This window comes from Setaria italica, chromosome IX (assembly GCF_000263155.2).
Source record: "Setaria italica strain Yugu1 chromosome IX, Setaria_italica_v2.0, whole genome shotgun sequence".
Lineage (NCBI taxonomy): Eukaryota > Viridiplantae > Streptophyta > Magnoliopsida > Poales > Poaceae > Setaria > Setaria italica.
This window is the reverse complement of record NC_028458.1, coordinates 18531855-18538490: the sequence shown is the minus strand read 5'-3', so window position 1 is coordinate 18538490 and position 6636 is coordinate 18531855. Positions and strand designations below refer to the sequence as shown.

At 42.1% G+C, this 6636-nt stretch overlaps 1 long non-coding RNA gene across 2 annotated transcripts; it reads left to right on the top strand.

Moving 5' to 3' along the window:
• Positions 1–824: 824 nt before the first annotated feature.
• LOC111255913 lies at positions 825–2451 on the top strand. 2 transcript variants are annotated; one of them, XR_002676068.1, is made up of 4 exons: positions 884–1039; positions 1166–1312; positions 1386–1478; positions 1703–2451. It is a non-coding gene; the product is annotated as an uncharacterized LOC111255913 (long non-coding RNA). The 2 variants fall into 2 exon arrangements; XR_002676067.1 differs by lacking the exon at positions 1703–2451 and having other exon boundaries at positions 825–1039; positions 1386–1626.
• Positions 2452–6636: the final 4185 nt, after the last annotated feature.

Genomic DNA, 6636 nt, shown 5'->3' with positions numbered 1-6636 from the left:
GCACCTCCACCGCCCACCACCAATGAATCGCCACCAGAGTACCGCCCCCGCGAGAAGGCCGAGACTCCGCCACCATGGTCTAAATCCCCGCTGGCTCCATCCACCCCTGGCCCCGGTGAGCAAACCCACCATGTTCCTCCTCTCCCGGTTGCGCCACCCACCTGAGCCCCTACCTCGCTGGAGCGCCGGCGATTTCACCGCCCAGAGCCGCCCGTTGGCCATAGGAGCAAGCTCTATGAGCTTTTGTGATTAGGTCCCTGCGAGATCTAGTAATCTTTAGATTATTTTCCCTATGTCTTGTAGGTTTCACAGAAAACTTCCAGCCGGTTGCCTGTGAAGTTTGGAGTTGTAAATCTCTAATATACCCTCTTGTTCTCTATATGATACTGTTACTATTATTCACTAATGATGTTACTATATGTATGAAACTTGATCTTAGCATGATATAGGTAGCATTGGGTTTTATTTTAAAACCGAATGTGACAGAAGTGATATCAAGTTGTGCCGACTGTAGGACATAAACCTAAATAGCAATGGTCATTTTCTAAAGTGTATTTCACTCTCTCTATGTATATGGAAAATCCTTTTTACACACGCGTGTAACTACTCCTGCTGCCTCGTCTATATGCGTGCGTGCTCTTCCGTTATCGGGTCACGACACCAGCGTAGATCCGATAGCCGCGTACGACGGTACGAGACTTCCGTCGTCGTTCCGTGCGCATACGGTCTCCCTGCCGTGTGTATACGGCTAATATAATGAATAAAACAAACCATATTTTATACAATGATTATCCATCCGCTGGTCATTATCCATTCGCTCCACGTGATCAGTTGTTGACAGATGTGATTTCGAATTCAATACATGCTGAGAGTTATCCGGTTTATTCCAACAGAAAACGCGTGCATCTCCCGGCGGCGGTGCCATCCTCGTCCAGGCGCCGGCGTGAACGAGATACGACGTGTGCTTCTCCTGGCGGCGGTGGCGAGTTTCCCTGGGTAGCTACTCCATTCTGCCGTCGGGCAAGCCGAGGGTAAATAGGTTTGAGTCCATACCCTCTGAATCTTGGTCGATCGAGTCAACTGTATAAGCAATAGCTGGTCGTCCTGGTACAGCTGCGGCGCCTAAGATGCTACTCATGTGCGCTAGCCGTTCTTCTACTCGCAGGACGTGTCGGCCGTGGTGACGAGCTGGCTTTCGATCCGCTCGTGCAATCTGTTGCTGGAGGTGTTGGCCGTGGTGAGTGGTGACGACTGACGAGCTGCCCTTCGATCTGCTGGTGCATCTGTTGTCCGGCAAATCCACGTTCAACAGGTATATGCCCATATACCTCCTCCGGTGTACAGCCTAATGCACTCATGCATGCTTTGCCTCCTTTCCTCCTCAGGTGTAGACGTTTGTCATCTGCTCACCCTGCTCGGCGGACGTACAGTTCTATCTTCGACTAGGAGAAGACGAGCACCAGCACCAGCACCAGCAGGTTTCTGCTTGTACTATTGTTTTTCAGATAACATTGGAAGTATCACTTGATACTTTTTTGTAGATTTGAGTATGACTTGATACCTTTTTTAGATTTGATGTATCACTTGATACCTTTTTTAAGATTGGAGAATGACTTGATACTTTGTTTAGACTGCTGTGGCCTGTGTGATTTTCGACACCAATATTTCACCTGTGCTGTTATTTGAGATTTCTGTTTTCTAGGCAGCCTGGTTGGTGATCTCCGCTTGCATCTAGTCATCTGTAGCGCAATTGTAGGCGCGTAGCGCGTATCATCCAGGTGGTCAAATTCCAATTTTCCAATTCGCAATCACTTGGTACCTTTTCCATATAATAGTATATATCACTTCCAACTTTTTGTATATTATAGTATCACTTGATACACGTTGCCTCTGAATCTTCCAGGACGTATCCCACCATTCACTCATGCATGTTCTGCGTCCTGGCTTCTTGTTTATCTAAAGAAGCCATTCTAGTTGTTGATCTAATACATCCTTAGGCGCTAATGATTTATTTCGTTTGAGAAGATGGGAAAATAACCGAGAGCGCGCCGTGTATGCTTCACGGTTCAGGCAGCTCAAGCTCCAAATCGGCATGTTTGATAACTTCCTGATTCAGATCAGAAAATTTGCAGTTTGGAAGATTTGCTGTTTTTAATCATGTAACATGGTTTTTTATTTGATCAATATATGTTGTGAGAATATATGCCACGACGAAATATGGTTGGTAGCAGTTTATTTTCATATGTATTTGGATGTACTCCCCTAAAAGGATTACAAGAGGTATCTGCACGTACTTTTTGGATGATAAAGAGGAAGTATGGGATCATACTTCATGAAATAAAAAAATGATATGAGTTGTATATGCATATTTTCAGAAGGATTCAGAGGACGTATTGGCTCATACTTCTGCAAGATTCTAACTTAGTATGTGTTCATACTCTCTGAATATAATGAGACTTTACCGCTGTAGCATGTACTCTGTAGGTAGCACATTTTGTAATGATGAACCAGTAAGCAAGATATGCTTGTTTACTGCAATTTCACTTGCAAGTGCTTTGTTCGAACAGCAAAGTTTATTTTTGAACAAGAATTTAGAAATTTAAGAATTCCTAACATTTCAGAAGGTATCATCACATACTTTGATAATATTTAGATTCCAATTCTCAGGCATTACTTAGTATTTTGATGTAATCCTTAACAGGATTAGGAAACAAGATGTATGGGCTCCAACTTCATGAGAGATTCGGAGTTTAGAACAATAGTATTTCGGATATATGATTCAGAGTGTATGCCCATACTTCACGAACTATACATACCGCGTTACATGTTGATCACGGATCCATACAATACATTAACAGATGAACTCCACTCTGAGATTATATACAGATGATGTTTGTAACATAACTTTGACGTAATAATTCTCAACCTCGTTACAAATTTACTGGAAAAAACCATCATGATAGCATCCATACTCAATTTTGATCAACCAAAAACCGAAAGAGATACTAACTTTGAATGTAACTGGCATAGTGATCAGAGTGCACATACTCCAACTAAACTAATTAAAAATAAAATCTGGAAGCAAAGGAAATTAAACTCAACCTAAAACCTAATTGCGGAGTTCACAAGCTCCATACTAATGATCCTGCAACTACTCCGATCCACAGAGTTGTACTGCAAAATTTCTCCGATGCCTGCTTTAGCTCGTGCCACTTGCAAAACCTGCCACGAGTATGTGCTCGTACCTTTCTACCCGTTGATGCTCCTTGTCTTTGTTAACATCACTGCATAACCACATGAAACGAAAAAAAACTCAACACATGGAGGAAATTTGTCTGCAACATAGCCGGAAACAAACAGAGACTTTGCAAGTGGCAAACCATCACAAAATAGTTAAACCATCTGCAGGAGTTGCTTTTGTGTCGTGTTCCTCCCCGGCGATGCATTGGGACAGTGGAGTTAGCAGTAGCCCCGCCCCGTTGACCACAGTTCCGGCAGATCATTGTTGGCAGCCGGAATCATGCCGCCGCACGGCCACAGGTGACACGGTTGTGCATGCCCAGGCAACCCGCACTTGTCGCAGCACCGCTGCCGCGGCAGGATACTGGATCGGTTTGCCGCGATCTGCCCTGTGCCATCCTGATCCTAATTTCTCGGCAGCATACGCTCCATCACAGCAGACCTGCATCGACCTCAAATTATTTCAGAACGAGTACATACTTCCAAGAGATTGGATCAATCAAAACTACTAAACTAGATAAGCCACACGCAAACGGATTCAGTCATGCCCTACATACCTTCGACGTGTATTTAGATGAACAAAAGCGCCTCCACGGTCCACACCGACCCTCCTCGATGATCTCCGTACTTGCTGGCGCCGAGTCGGAGAATTGAGGAAGATATGTTCACCTGCTCTTGCTGTCCAACGCGAGGATGGATATGACAAATCTGATCCGATTTCCACGCAATATAACGTGCGACCTGTCACGTTGACACCAATCACGCGACCCCTCCTATCCACTGCAAGTATTCTGGTCGGTGGGGAGCTGCAACGCGCGTTAGATAGGATCACACTCCACCTAATCCCTTGCTAGCACATGTCCCAGGTTGGCTATAACCCTGCGTAGGAGCACACAAGAGAATCTATCGCTTTCAATTGACACATGCAACGAAAATTGGGTGTATTTTCTTCAAACTTGTATATTTCTCTCATTAGGCATCCATTTTCAAATCCGTTTATACCACTGTATTCCTTGCAACGAGATCAACGAAATAAGATCCACATTCGATATATTTCAAAGCTGTTTTATGTGACTAGCAACTTATATTGATACATAGTAGTTACTTATGTACAAACAATGTAGCAATTTATATATGAAACTTAATGGACAGACTAAGAGACAACTTTTATAGTATAGTGTAACAACTTATGTGTAGGCAGTGTATCAAGCTTATATAGAGATTGCGTAGCAACTGATATTGTATGTCTACTTGTCTAGTAGCAAATTTATGTACAAGTAAATGTGTCACATTGTGCAAAAGATTGTAACAACTTATGTGCAAGCAATATAACACTTATGTAGCATGTCTGGTATTAACTTATGTAGAGACAGTATGGTAACTTATGTAGATACTTCAGATAATTAAGCAACATGAGTGTAAAATTTTTCTTGTAGCAATTTATGTATAAGTTGCTGAGTAAGTAACCGTTGTATATTTGATATAAATTGTTAGTGCACGAAAAGTACTTCAAAATATATACATCATGGGTCTTGTTTTGTAGATCTTATCATAAGAAATGCAATGGTAAGATCGGTATTGAAAATGGATTCTCTATTAGAAAGTTATTGTATTTTTTAGAGGTGAAGCAAAAAGAAAAAGGATGGGCTGTAGCAGCCCACCTCCATCTTATCCGGCTGCAGCAGACTTCGTAGGTCGTGCGCTCACGCGGAAGCACGACCCCGTGCGCATTAGATTTTTCCTTTTTTTATTTCCTTGTATATACATCGATGTGGGTACTCACATCGGCCCATAGGTACATACGTGCGGTTGTTCATAGGTCTAATTCTGCGCCCGTTAGCACTACTTGGAAGGGGAGGTTGACCTGCTGTGGGGATAATACTAGTAGGAGTAGCTACACGCGCGTGTAGAAAAAACTCATCCTATATATGTATATGTGTACACACACACAAATCTTACCTTATCCTTGACCTCTTTGGTGAATATTCTCACTCCTTGACCATTTCTTTTCTCTCTTCCTCTTGATAATTCACCTTTCCTACTTGACCCCTATTCATTTACACTTGTTTTGCAAAGTTTAAACCCTCAATCCTTGTCTATCTATTTTCTCTCTCCTTGATGACTTCTTGATCTTGATCATACATCTCCTTTGATGAATGATTTTCCTATCTCAAGCATCTCACCCCCTTGAATTGTTGGTGATATTGCTAAAATCCCTTGTTTCTTTTTCACTTATCTTCTTTATATTTTCCCTTTCCTACCTACTCATCCTTATAATCACATCTCCTCCTTGAATTCACTTTCAATATATCCATCTTCCCTGCTTCCCAAGTATTGTCGCTTTGGATTCTTTCCCTTCATTTTTTTATTCCAAAGTGATTTTATACTCTCCTTTTTATTCAAAATATTTAGATGATCCGTGCCATGTATCTTGATGCATGCCCAAGTCAAGCTGACGCAATCGGAAATAGTACCACCTACCCACATTTCTGCTCAAGTTAGATGAAGAATTCAGTTCACCACCAAAGAAATAAGCCTGAGCAACTGGAGATTATGACAGTCTCACTGCCAATACAATCAAGAAGGTGGAGTTAACGCTGGACAAGCTAAAGGAGGCACGTGCCATCAATGCTGAAGCTGGAAGAGATAACCTATGCTTAGGAGGACCCTTCTAACTCTAATAACAATGTTTAGCATCGTTTCTTGTTAGTTGTTAGTAATCCTTGTGTGAGTGTGCTTGTGATGTTTGTTATTATGTATTTGGTTGATTTGTTTCTTTGTACTGATTGCTGGTGTATTGTGGGTCTGCTACCTGCAATGACATCAATTGGCTAGCTGGATTCTTCTTTTGTACCTCCCATATCCTTGTCATTCCCCTTTCTTTCTCCCTATTTCAATGGAGGACGCCAATATGAAAGTTGAAGGCAACACCAACATCAACAACAGAAATCTACAAGCATGTGCAAACGTCGACACATGAAAGAAGTTGAAGAAAAGGATGCACTATTTCCTTTGTAACCCCATGCTATTCTCCTCTCTACCTCAATTTGATAACAACCACAACAACCAAGAAAAGATGATATCATGAAGGACTCTACCCTGCTTTTCAATTTTATTTATTTATTCCCATTCTTTTCTAATTTTATCATTACCACCCAACTAGATGGCGAGCCCCAACAGAAACCATGAAGATAGAGTCAATGAAGATGATCTCAACATTCCACCCGTAACCCTTTCCTTTGAGCGCAAGATGCTAGAGAATACGGTAGTACAAACTCAGACTCTACAAGCAATGGCTCAAACCATGGTTAATATCCATCAATATATTACAGAGCAAGCCTTACTCCCTAGGAACCACAACCCTATCACCAATGATAACTGTTAGGTCCCATTTGT